Genomic DNA, 12,093 nt, shown 5'->3' with positions numbered 1-12,093 from the left:
TACCCAATAATCTTCAAAAATAAATAAATACAAATAAATCAATCAATAAAGTTGCATCACAGCTGCAAATTGTGCATGTGTATACATTTCCATTAGGTAACGAAAAAGAAAATCATTATTGTGTTACACATTTAGTGATAATTGCCCATTTCTGCACCTCAAAGAAAAAAAATGATATTAAACAAAAATTATAAAATAAAATAATAGTATTTGTATAAATAATAATATTAATAGAATTCATAAAAACCTCAATAATGTAGTATTTGACCATAGTAAGTTGTCAAAAACCAAACCGCCATCCTACGCCAACAGTAACAGAGAAAAAATGTGTCATTCTCACAATATGTTCTGACGCCACACTCAAATGCTGCACCACTCACCAAATGAACCAAATTGTCACGGAAAGTCAATTATGAAAAAGTACAGGCCAAAAGGGGAACAAAAGAGTTGAAAATCCCAGCACCCAGCAGGTAGAAAGCTCTTACACACCCACTCCCAGCGTGCGCTCCATCAGTGAAAAGAGAGAGTCACTCCGTGGACACTCAGCAAGGTGGAACGATAACAAAGTTCATTTTTAATGGCCATTTATTTCCTAAACAATTAATGTGTTTAATTAATGTGTTTACAACAATGAGGAAAATCTAAGAGGCGGCAATGTCCCGGCAGCTGGATGGAGAAAGAATGCCAATCTTTGTCTGTTTGTGCATGCGCGTGCGTGCGTGCGTGCGTGTGTGTGTGTGTGTCATTTTTGATAGCAGGTGTTGTGACTGTGTCTGAAAGAGAGAGAGAGAGGGAAGCAAAATTAGAAGAAAAAAAAAATCTCCTAAATTCTCTCCTGCTGTTCCTCTCTTCATCATTTGATTCTTTATGAAGAGAAAATGTTTTTAATGGAGCCAAAAGTGACAGTACGACTCTTAGAACATAACATGCAAACCCATTAAAACTTCCTCTAAGCAAAAATCATTCTTTCTCTCTCTTGCCTACTCTTTGAAGTTCCGTTTTATTCAGTTCAGTTTTATTGAATTATAGAGAGCTGTTCTAGAGTGAATACCATAATCACTTTTCCTGTGAGCCACACTGTAACTATTAAGTGAAGTACATCCTCATCTCTAAAATGCCAGAGAAACAGGTGAGCCTGTCCACATCCTTTTGAGCATTTCAAATCTGCAAACTATGGTTAGGTTGAGTGCTGAGGGTGCTGAATGTCGTTTTGGAGGGTATGGATGCAGTCATCCAGCGTTTGTGAGCAGAGATCATGCCTTGTGCTTTTAGAGGACCGAAATTCTGCATTTCCACCTGCAGCCGGCACAGCTGCTCCAAAACCTGACACAGAAATAAATAAGCCACTGCCGCCGTCATACTGCACAGATTTACGACAAACCATTGGGTGTTGTTATAATTCCTCGCAGACTGCTGTGCAACATTGTTTGTTTATATTAAAACGGTCTCTTTTGTTTATGTAGAAAAATCTATGTCTATAAAGTGTGCATGTTTTTAAAGCACAAACCACTCTTTAAAAAAAAATTACTATTATGTTTTAAGTGTTGCAATGATGCTGGTACCCTGGAACCCATTTGCAATAATACCATCATTAATTAATGCCAAAGCTTCTCTCTCTCTCTTTCTCTCTCTCTTTACAGCCCTAGAGAGATAAATGAACATTGAACATCATTAAATTTCTTTTTTTTCTCTCTTCAGAATTAGGGCATATGTAAATGGACACTCCCTGAGAGTGAGTGAGAGAGAAAGAGAGCAGGAAAGAAAGGAAGGAAAGGTCAGATCTTAAGAGTTTAACTAAAATAAATATCCATATTCAACATTCAGGGAAGCAGACACGCACTGTAAACACATACCTCAGCTGTAAACACACACCAAATGCAGGATTGTGTGTGTGCGCACGCAAATGGGAGAGAAAGCATAAACAGAGAGCTACAGGTCCTTATTGATCATGTATTGGTTGACATTGACCACTGTGCTCTGTGGGAAAGACACTCCAGTGGCCGCATGACTTCAGATGGAGAGATACGAGACAGGAGTGTAGAAATAAAGAGGAGAGATGAGACAAGACGATGAGAAACAGAAAGAAACAAGACGAGGCAGAGAAGATATGAGAGAAGGAGAAAAGAGACAAGATATCAAAGAGAAAAGACAAGATCAAGAGGTCAGACCAGATGAGAAGAGAGAAGGGAAGGGAAAGCAAGAGGTAAGATGACATGACATGAAATAAAATGAAGAGGGAAAACAGATGAGACAAGATGAGAAAATCAAAAGAGAAAGAAAGAAGACCAAATGAGAACATTTAAAGAGAAAAAAAAGAGGAGGAAGCTGACAAGAAAGTAGTATGAGAAAAGCATGAGAATATGAGATAAAAGACCAGAGAAAGAGCTAGAAGAGGAAGGTTGAGAAAAGTTGCTAAAAATCAAAGAATAGAAAGATAAACAAGAAGAGGAAGTCAATGACAAGAAAAAAGAGGAAGTAGGAGGAAAAAGGTGAAAGAGAAGAGGTACAATATAAAAGTATGAAATAACACACATCAGAGCAGTGCTTTAATTGTTTCTGTCTTCATGAAATGTAAAGTTGTGTCCAGATTCTAGCTGAAGCATTACAACAGTGCCTTATACTCTAATTTATTCTAATAATACCATAATACACTACTGTTTCCTGACAGCAATATATTACTTTTCTACCTCCCCGCAACTTGTAAACGTGATATTGTCAGACAGGGTTTATTGCAGTTCAGGTATATTTCCTGTAAATTGTATACAGTACAGTGAGAGCAAACAGCAGAAAAAGCCAGAGAGTTTCAGCTGCATATGGCGGATGAAAAAAAAGAGAAACTGTGGACTACACTAAAAGCCCATCACCAGATGAAATATGACAAGACGGGCCTCTCGTCAGCTCAAATGGGTGTTAGATGTTAAACTGAAAACAGTTTATAATATAAAAAAAAATATTTAACTGATGTACAGTTCATCTGCACAGCTTAATGAAAAAAAAAACTTAACATTTTCATTGTATTTTCTCTCTGGCTTTCTCAATTTTCTCTCTCCTCCTCTCCCTCTCTTTTTTCGCTAATTGAGGCTCAGTGAAACAGAGCCAAGGAAGTCTTGGAACAAGAAAGGAAAATTTCCCATCTCTTCTCTCTCACTTTTTCACCCATATGAATATTTTCAGAATTCATCAACTATTTATCTTAACAATCTCCCGCTCTTTCACAGTCAACTGTATCTGTTTGCCAAAACCTGGCGCAAAACCCCCAAACATGAGGGGAAAAAACAGCTAAAAATCCTGGAAACCTTCTTTGTTTGGCTGTTTCACATCTGATGCTGAATCTGGACAGGTTTTTCCCCATCTCGTTATCTCTCCCATGCCTCTATTGTAAGATTTCATCTTGTTAAGTTTTCACGCTCTTATTGTGAGCTGAAGTACCTACTGCAAAGTAATTACTGCAGAGATCTGGGGCAGCATTCACTGGGTAACAGTAAAAAGTGTGGCCCACAGCACTGACAAAAACATCTCAGCATGTTGGAGGAAGCATCCCTTCCACTAAATAGAGCTGACGCAAGCTAAAGACAGAAAAACACATCAGGAAAACAGCTAGGTCCATGTAATAATGAGACACTGTTCTGTGCATTACAGACAGATGGCAAAAATCCTATTTTGTCTTGTCATCATACATGATAAAAAATATAATGCATTAACTCCACTAAATGAGTTTTGTGCCTAGAACAAAACAAACTGTCAATAGAACAAAAGAACAAAAAAAAAACAGTTATATTGAAGAAACTGAAACTTAGATTCCCTTATAAGTCTTATGCAATTTTGAATCTCATGAAGTATATCTTAAGACCAAGTATAGAAACTTTAACGAATAAACTGAATGGAACACAATACTTCAATATGGTCTCTAAATGTTAATATCTTGTATTCGCAATGTTTCAAAAGTCAGCCCCTAATCACTAGAAAATGGAAATAACTTTTACTGTACCTTCTGATCACAATGAAAAAAGTGATGTTCTTCCTCAGTATGGTTGCCTTGTTTTCCAAAGCAAATGTCTAAAGATAATTTATTTGAGAAGCTAAACATAAACAAGAAGTCTTGTTTTATGAGAAACTGATTATGTCTGCCAATGGGCTCATGAAAAACAACTTATTTCAAAGTGAAAACAAGTTTTCATACCCCATTGACAGATGTTTGTTCTTGTTTTAGGCATAAACTAAATTTTGTTAAATTTTTCAGTAAAGAAGACTGAAATATGTTCAATTTGCATTTTAAGTAAATAAAGACAAATGAAGACTTAAGCTCTTTTAAGACAAAAAATACAGTTAAAAGCTATTTTTAATCATTTGTAATGAAGAAACAAACACAAAATGCTAGGATCAAAGCAGCATGTATACTGTAATATTTTTTTTTCAGATATTTCAAATGTTTTAATTAAATGAATGACATACTACTATTGCCAAAATGTGCAGAATACAATGGAACATACTGCATGGACTACTTACTATATTCCACAATGCAACAAGCCTCATTTACTAATATCTGCATTCAATTTGCGTATTTATGTGCACAAAAATATGCTAATGCAAATTTCAACAGGTTCCTATACACATCGGTTTGTTCTTACCCTCATTGCATGTTGATGAATCTGGGTTATTCTAAATGAGGGAGAGCATGCCACCAGAGAGAATTTGCATAAAACACACCTAAACCATCTCCATATAAGTGCTTTCACACAGCCTTACCTCTTTCTCTCTCACACGCTCAGTTAAAGTCAGTTAAACAAAATAAATATATTTTATATCGGCTGGACTATACAAAATTCTGTTTTGGACCTCTAAATTCAGAACAGGCTGCTTTTTATATCCATCACATATCCAAGACAAAGCACATAACTTGTACTCTGAAATAATGATAAATAAAAGTATTTTTTAAAAGTTACAAATAAAAGTATTACTTTTTGGTAAAGGTTCTGACTTTGAAACTTCATGACAACTGTGTGGCAGCACAAATACTTGCATATGCATTGTTAGTGAATGAAGCCAATGTGTTTACTTTCCATTTCATCTGTAACAAATTAACTGGAAGCAATATTAGCCACGTCCTACTTGTCACATTACTTTATTGTCCGCCAAGGGTTAAGAGGGTCATTCCTGTTATGCAGCACATTCTGAACTCCGTAACTTTTCAATAAATAGACATACTTGTGTAATTTAAGAATGCTCAATTAAATATGCACTGTAATGAAGTCAAGTGACAGACAACACTGTAGCATATTAAAGTTTTGAAATGCATATTTGCATATCATAGCAAAATCAGTACTGCAATGCAGTATCCATCTGAGTGAGATGGTCTCCAGAAATGGGATGTTAGAACATGTTCAAATGCATAGACTAATCGTTTTTTTTTTTTACCCTTTTGCTGTGCTTAAAATCCTTTAATTTGGTGTTGCTGGTAAATCTCTCATTTTGCAATATTATCACCCCCCCTCCCCCCTCCCCTCTGAGCTTATGCACCTCAGTTTTTGAAAAATAAAGAAATAAGTTTATAAAAAGACAGAATCCAAAATTTGGTAACACCATAGCAGCATAATGAGAGAATTAAAAAATAATTTGTAAGCATGTCATTTTTGACCGGGAGTAACAAGTTGGGGGGAAAAATCCTAAAAAAAATTACCAATATTTTGGGAAAGTTATTTCACATTATGTGAGCAAACTCAGTAAGTTTTAGTCCAAATTCAATAGAAATTAACTAGCATTTTCAGGAAAAAGAAAATCCTCTCCGGATCAAAATGACTGGAACACAACATGAGGTTTAAGTCGGCATGAAACAGAAAACGTGACCGTATTTTCTTCCCTACTGTGACGTGCATCCAAGTGAACTGACTTCTCGAACAGGAAATATATGTAGGACAGGACTTGACTTTGTCCATTGAGTATTGATTGGAATTTGGATCATTGGATTGTTGTTGTTTGCGATCTCACGTGATTGACAGGTTGTAAGGAGGGATTACTGTCCCGCCCCCGCACAGGTGCACACATCATCAGAGTTGTCGTTGCGAGGGGGAGGAGGAGTTGATGTTTTTGATTAAAAAAAATAAAAAATGCATAAATAAAAATTAAGATATGCAAGAATAAATCACTTAAACACTGCAACAGGAAAAAAAAACGAATTATCCATTTAGATTTCATGGTGACTTCAAGCACGATAGCTGAAGATGTTCTGTGTAGCATAAATAGCTTCGTGGTCTCACTTCGCACAGGATTAGGGATGTGGTTATTCCCTGTTAGGATTCCAGCTGTCAGGAGAAAGACATGAGGAGAATCTCACTCAAAGCAAACCAACCAAAAGACTGCTCAGGGAACGTTCCACTGGAGCCACTCTGGTACGTGACCAATTCAGCTTATCCACAGAATAACCCGTATAAACTCCCCAGATTGTTCCATATGCATTAAATACACATGACGGAAAAGAAGGCGAGCAGTGCATGTTTGAAAGAGAGACGGGGCTAGAAATACTTCCTTTATACATTTCTGTGTGTGTGAGTAAATTGTTTGTTTAGACTTGAAGATTAGAAGAACTCTCAATGTAAAAATCATTTAAATCTCGGTTTGTTCGCCGGCAAATGGCACACGTGTGCACATGTATTTCTGAGAGAAAGATAGTCTGTCATTTGCTGTAATTCAGAAGTGATGAGCAGCAGCAGAAAGACACTACAAATGCATTAGTGCTCCTCAAATATACATGAAAGGAAAGGAGGAAAGAGAGAGCGTAGTCAGCCATTTATTTCTAAATACATTTAACTCCCCAAAAACATTTATTAGAAGCCACAATGTGTGCGTGTGCCCTGAATTTTAAGTCAGGGAGTATCATATGTTATACCCCATGGGGAGGATGGGTACTCACACACAGCCTATTGTGAGCATGTAGTCCTAGTAATGCTGTAGCTATGCAATACTAATTGCAAATATTAAATATGTATAGTATCTTTTGCTACCTAAACTAGAAGACTGGGAGTTCATTTATACAAACACACTTGTTCAAGGATATCCATTGCTGGTAATCACTCCAATCACAATATTGTTGTCTGTCTGCATATGAATCCGATGTGCCAATCATCTGTGACCTCGGACGTGGCACTGGTTCTGAAATTGAATGTTAGTATAGAGCTGTGCGCTGTTGTTCGTTAGACTCAGATAAGAAAAACGGGTATACATATGAATATACTGCTGTATACATATATTAAACAGCGCCATTTATTTCTAAATACATTTAACTCCCCAAAAACATTTATTAGAAGCCACAATGTGTGCGTGTGCCCTGAATTTTAAGTCAGGGAGTATCATATGTTATACCCCATGGGGAGGATGGGTACTCACACACAGCCTATTGTGAGCATGTAGTCCTAGTAATGCTGTAGCTATGCAATACTAATTGCAAATATTAAATATGTATAGTATCTTTTGCTACCTAAACTAGAAGACTGGGAGTTCATTTATACAAACACACTTGTTCAAGGATATCCATTGCTGGTAATCACTCCAATCACAATATTGTTGTCTGTCTGCATATGAATCCGATGTGCCAATCATCTGTGACCTCGGACGTGGCACTGGTTCTGAAATTGAATGTTAGTACAGAGCTGTGCGCTGTTGTTCGTTAGACTCAGATAAGAAAAACGGGTATACATATGAATATACTGCTGAATACATATATTAAACAGCTGTAGACAACATACATCCATACAGTTAGCAGCAGCCTACTGTTGTCAGTCCTGTTTGGAGTGCTAAATATGGCATTCACACATTGCCATGAAAGAGATTCTGAATTCTACAACCAAAGTGACTCTCTTAAAATTTCAGGACTATGAATGATTTATGAACATTTATGACATGTACGACATGATGTTTCACAAGTTATTCTGTGCTGTAATTTACAAATACTAGGACTATCAATGTCTCTAAAAAAAACAGCATAAACCAGGAATATTATATATTATTATATTTTATATGTAAAATATCCATACACCATAAATTTATTTACTACTTTTTGAAAGTTTAGGATCAGTAAGATTTTTTTATGTTTTTGAAAGAAGGTTCTTTATGTTTACCAAGGCTGCATCGAAAATAAAGTAAAACATATTGTGGCATATTACTACTACGATTTAAAATATCAATTCTATTTGAATATATTTTAAAATGTAATTTATTCCTGTGATGGCAAAGCTGAATTTTTAGCCATTACTCTAGTCTTAAATGCCACATGATGCTACAGAAATTATTTTAATATGCTGATTTGGTGCTCAAGAACTACCAAATTTTGAACTACCAAGAACTACCAAGTTTGATCGCAACATATAATCATTGCTGTTAGTGTTCACTGTCTGTTTAATTACATGACATTAACTAACTGCTTGATTTTTACCGTACATTTCTGCCACATGGACATCACCACTGATACGCTAAATATAATGTAGAAACTTAAATTTTCTGTAAAGCTGCTTTGCAACGATTTGCATCGTGAAAAGCACTATACAAACAAACTTGAATTGAATTGAAAGGCACTGTATGTATTAGCCTATATAAATGTTTTAATTGTGCATGCTCATTTCCCTTGTTATTATATTAAGATTACCTTGGCCATCATCTAACACTGAAAGTTAATTTTTAATAGCATTTAATTTTTAAAAATAAAAAAAAATTAATCTTTAGTACATCTCAAAATGTTTTTTTTTTTTTTCAAAACTTACATTATAATGTGCCTAAATTCACTTAAAGCATTAAAGAAAAACTAATGGAAATAATGAAAATTATTATCAGTTTATCAGTTATCAGCCAGAATTGTAATTTCAGGGCATCCCTAAAATAAACATTAAATGCTTAAAAGCACAAAACAAAGTACTGCTATTTAAACATTGCTACCTGTTGTGTAATAGCATTCAAGGCTATCAGATTCAAAAAGGGAAATGATATTGTTTACCTGTTTATATAGATATCTGTCTGCTGCTGTATGTATAAGATAATCTGAGTCACACCTGTTAGTAAAAAAAAAGTATGTCTGAACATAGCTTTGACAGATAAGGAGGAATAGAATAGAATAGAATATGATAGAATAGCATGTAGAGGATAATGAAAGATCTCATTCAGCTTTAGCTGCTTGACCTCTGAAAGATATGCAATGCATACTCTTGCACACCGAAGAAACAGGTGTGTGTCTGTGTGTGCATTTCCGCACATGTGTGTGTAACGGGATGATCTGAGGCTCTCAGGATGAAATTTTTAATTATTCGAATCATTCACGGTCCAGCACGTCCGCTATGATGGCGAATGTGCCATGTGTGTGTGTGCGTGATTCATGCATCAATACCTCAGCAAACTCAATCTGCATTACCGACCCAACGTAAGGAAGCCAATTATGTGTATAAAAGTGTGCGTATATGGCTGCAACGTGATCTCATGATAATTCGTATGTATTTTACGTAACATGTGGTTCTATAAAACGTACATTTACTTACGTTTTTACAGGCACTAAAACGTACACTACTTACGTATTTTCAGCATCTAAACGTACAAAATTGACGTATTGAAGACATCTAAAAATGAATCCTTATGAATATTGAAATCGCGGCATTACTTTTATTAGTTTTTAGTTGTCATATGAATTAGCTTGTTTTCAATTGCATTATTAAATTGTTTACTTATGAAATGATATATGATTTCGTTTTGTTGTGATTTCTGCTGCCAGCTCGTTTCCAAGAATATGCCTACATAACGTTAAACACTTCACTTTAAACCTTAAAATAAATACAATTTCTGCAATCGTTTAACCTTTACTTGTCATATAATGTTTACTTTGATTGCCATGGGCCACAAAAGGTGTTTTTTCTCAACATGCTGTGACTAACAATATAACTATAAAATACACCAAAAACGCAACATAATTACGAAATGAAACAATTTTATTCGTGCGCTGTAATCCAAATCTTCCGAATCCGTACGCCTGCGAGGAACAGACCCAAATCCAAGCCTTTATTCTGCAATCTTCATCTCCATCCCAAGCAGTGAGTCCAGTGACTGTAAACAGCGAGCAAATCCTGTGCTGACTGACACGCTCTTTACAAATTCAAATGTTGCCGCTTCAAACGACAGGTTTTACGGCAGGATAATCGAACGCTCATTGGCTCTCGCCTGCATTCGTCACAGATTGCGACAAGCCGTGTTTCTGGTGAGGTGTGTTTGAATGATGCCAGCGAGCCTTCACGAGTTCACGGAGTGGAGCGGGAAAATTATCTGGATAATATTTTCAGCGATTAACAACATAAATTCTGCTCTGGATCACACAAACCTACTGTATTCCGCCAGAGAGGACTGCGGGTGCAAATTTGGATTATTTGGATTACATTTGGTGCTGCTTTTGACATTTTTGCAATAAATAAATGATTGTAATTGCTCTGTCATGTCTGTCATTTTTTGTCATTTGCGTTTTATATCCTTTTATATTCGCTATAAAATGGGTAGGTTAAGGTTTGGGGGTAGGTTAAGGGGTCTAAAAATCTAAATTGCGTATATTATAAATTATAAAAATGCATATTCGCTGTAAAATGGGTAGGTTTAGGTTTGGAGGTAGGTTAAGGGAACCTAAATCGTAGGTTAAGGGGTCTAAAAACCTAAATCGCTTATTGATAAAATGATAAAAATGCAGTGATACTAATATCTTAATTATATAAAAGATACGTAAATATTTTTACGTTTTTTAGCTAAAAATACGTAGCGATTTGTACGTTTTAAACGTTGAAATACGTCTAAACTGTACGTTTTAGCATTAATAAATGCTTTGTTTGTGCTTGTAAATGTTACGTATTAATACCTACGTATAAACATGAGACCAGGCTGGTATATGAAAGAGAGAGAATGAGAGCCAATGTCTAAGAGCACAGGAGTGAGTCACAGCATGTCTAAATGTGTCCACATATGTATATTAAAGGAGGTCCTTAGTCCTGCTAGAATGTCTTATGGTGTCTCGTGGGAGTGATCCTGAGCTAACTCATTTAGATCAAACCAAAGTATTTTTTTTATTTTTTTTTTTACAGTTTTTACAAAACTTCGGAAAATCCTTGTGTTTTGTTTATTAACATACTCCATTTAATTTTTAATTGCATTATCAGAGGAGCAACTTGTTGCTGCAAGCATGAATAACTGATTTTAGCTTGTGTGAAGACAAGCCTTCGGTGTACCAATCAGCATCACTGTGCTTTTTACACCGCATGGATTCAGCACCTCAGACGGGCCGAAACACAGGCACGTGGGCAGCAGGTGACGTGGGAGAAAAAAACACATCTGACACAGATTTGAGTTCATCAGCAAAAAAGATGCTGGTGCCCTATTTTTGAGTGGGAACCTCTCAAATCTCTCTCTCTCTCTCCCTAGACACTAGCTAAGCAGACACAGGCCACACAGCAACTCTCAACCAACACCGACTTCTCCACACCCTCAGTGTGACATAAACTCAAAGAACCTCACCTCTCCTCCACCTCCATGATCACGGACAACTTCTTCCTCCCTTCCTTCAGTCAGGAGTGCACCATCAATTATGGGCACCAGAGAGCTGCCACAACAGTAGCTGCTGCCAGTTAGTAGCTGCCAGGTAGCTGCTGTTTTTCCAAGAGTTGAAAGAAAGAGTTTGTTTATGTTTGAGAAATTCAGTTTTCCCTCACTTTGAAACACATTCACAGATTTCACATTCACAATATGCTTCTCAAGGTCAGCTTGTTGCCGTTCTGATCCTGTGAGCGCACCTCGGCTGCCGCCTATCAAGCTCTCATTGAAAGCATTTCACTTGCATTCTGCCATGTGTCATACTTAACCAGTCGACTAGACCAAAAAATTGTCTCACAGGGGAGGCGAATGAGGAGCCCCGGGCTAGTGGCCATTTTGAATTCAAGATGCTGGTGTGTAAAAAAAAGAAATAATAATAATTGGTATATGACCTCAGGCGTATTGATTCTGTTAATGTTATCTAGCTAGCTAGCTAAGGAAAGTTGGAAAGGCAGATATGAAACTGTCTTCGCATCTTGATGTCAGTGATTTCAGCTG

At 36.4% G+C, this 12,093-nt stretch overlaps 1 long non-coding RNA gene across 1 annotated transcript in view; it reads right to left on the bottom strand.

The window, feature by feature from the left end:
- Positions 1 to 590: 590 nt before the first annotated feature.
- Positions 591 to 12,093, bottom strand: part of LOC107663221 (uncharacterized) — a 14,436-nt gene continuing 2,933 nt past the window's right edge. Inside the window, exons 2-4 of the long non-coding RNA XR_001631305.1 lie at positions 11,521 to 11,651; positions 8,981 to 9,035; positions 591 to 773 (exon numbers count right to left, since the gene is read on the bottom strand). This is a non-coding gene — a long non-coding RNA (uncharacterized LOC107663221). The remainder of the gene's footprint in view (positions 774 to 8,980; positions 9,036 to 11,520; positions 11,652 to 12,093) is intronic.

Source organism: Sinocyclocheilus anshuiensis, unplaced genomic scaffold (assembly GCF_001515605.1).
Source record: "Sinocyclocheilus anshuiensis isolate Anshui unplaced genomic scaffold, SAMN03320099.WGS_v1.1 scaffold1301, whole genome shotgun sequence".
NCBI lineage: Eukaryota > Metazoa > Chordata > Actinopteri > Cypriniformes > Cyprinidae > Sinocyclocheilus > Sinocyclocheilus anshuiensis.
The sequence above is the reverse complement of the archived record's forward strand: the minus strand, read 5'-3'. Positions and strand labels throughout refer to the sequence as shown.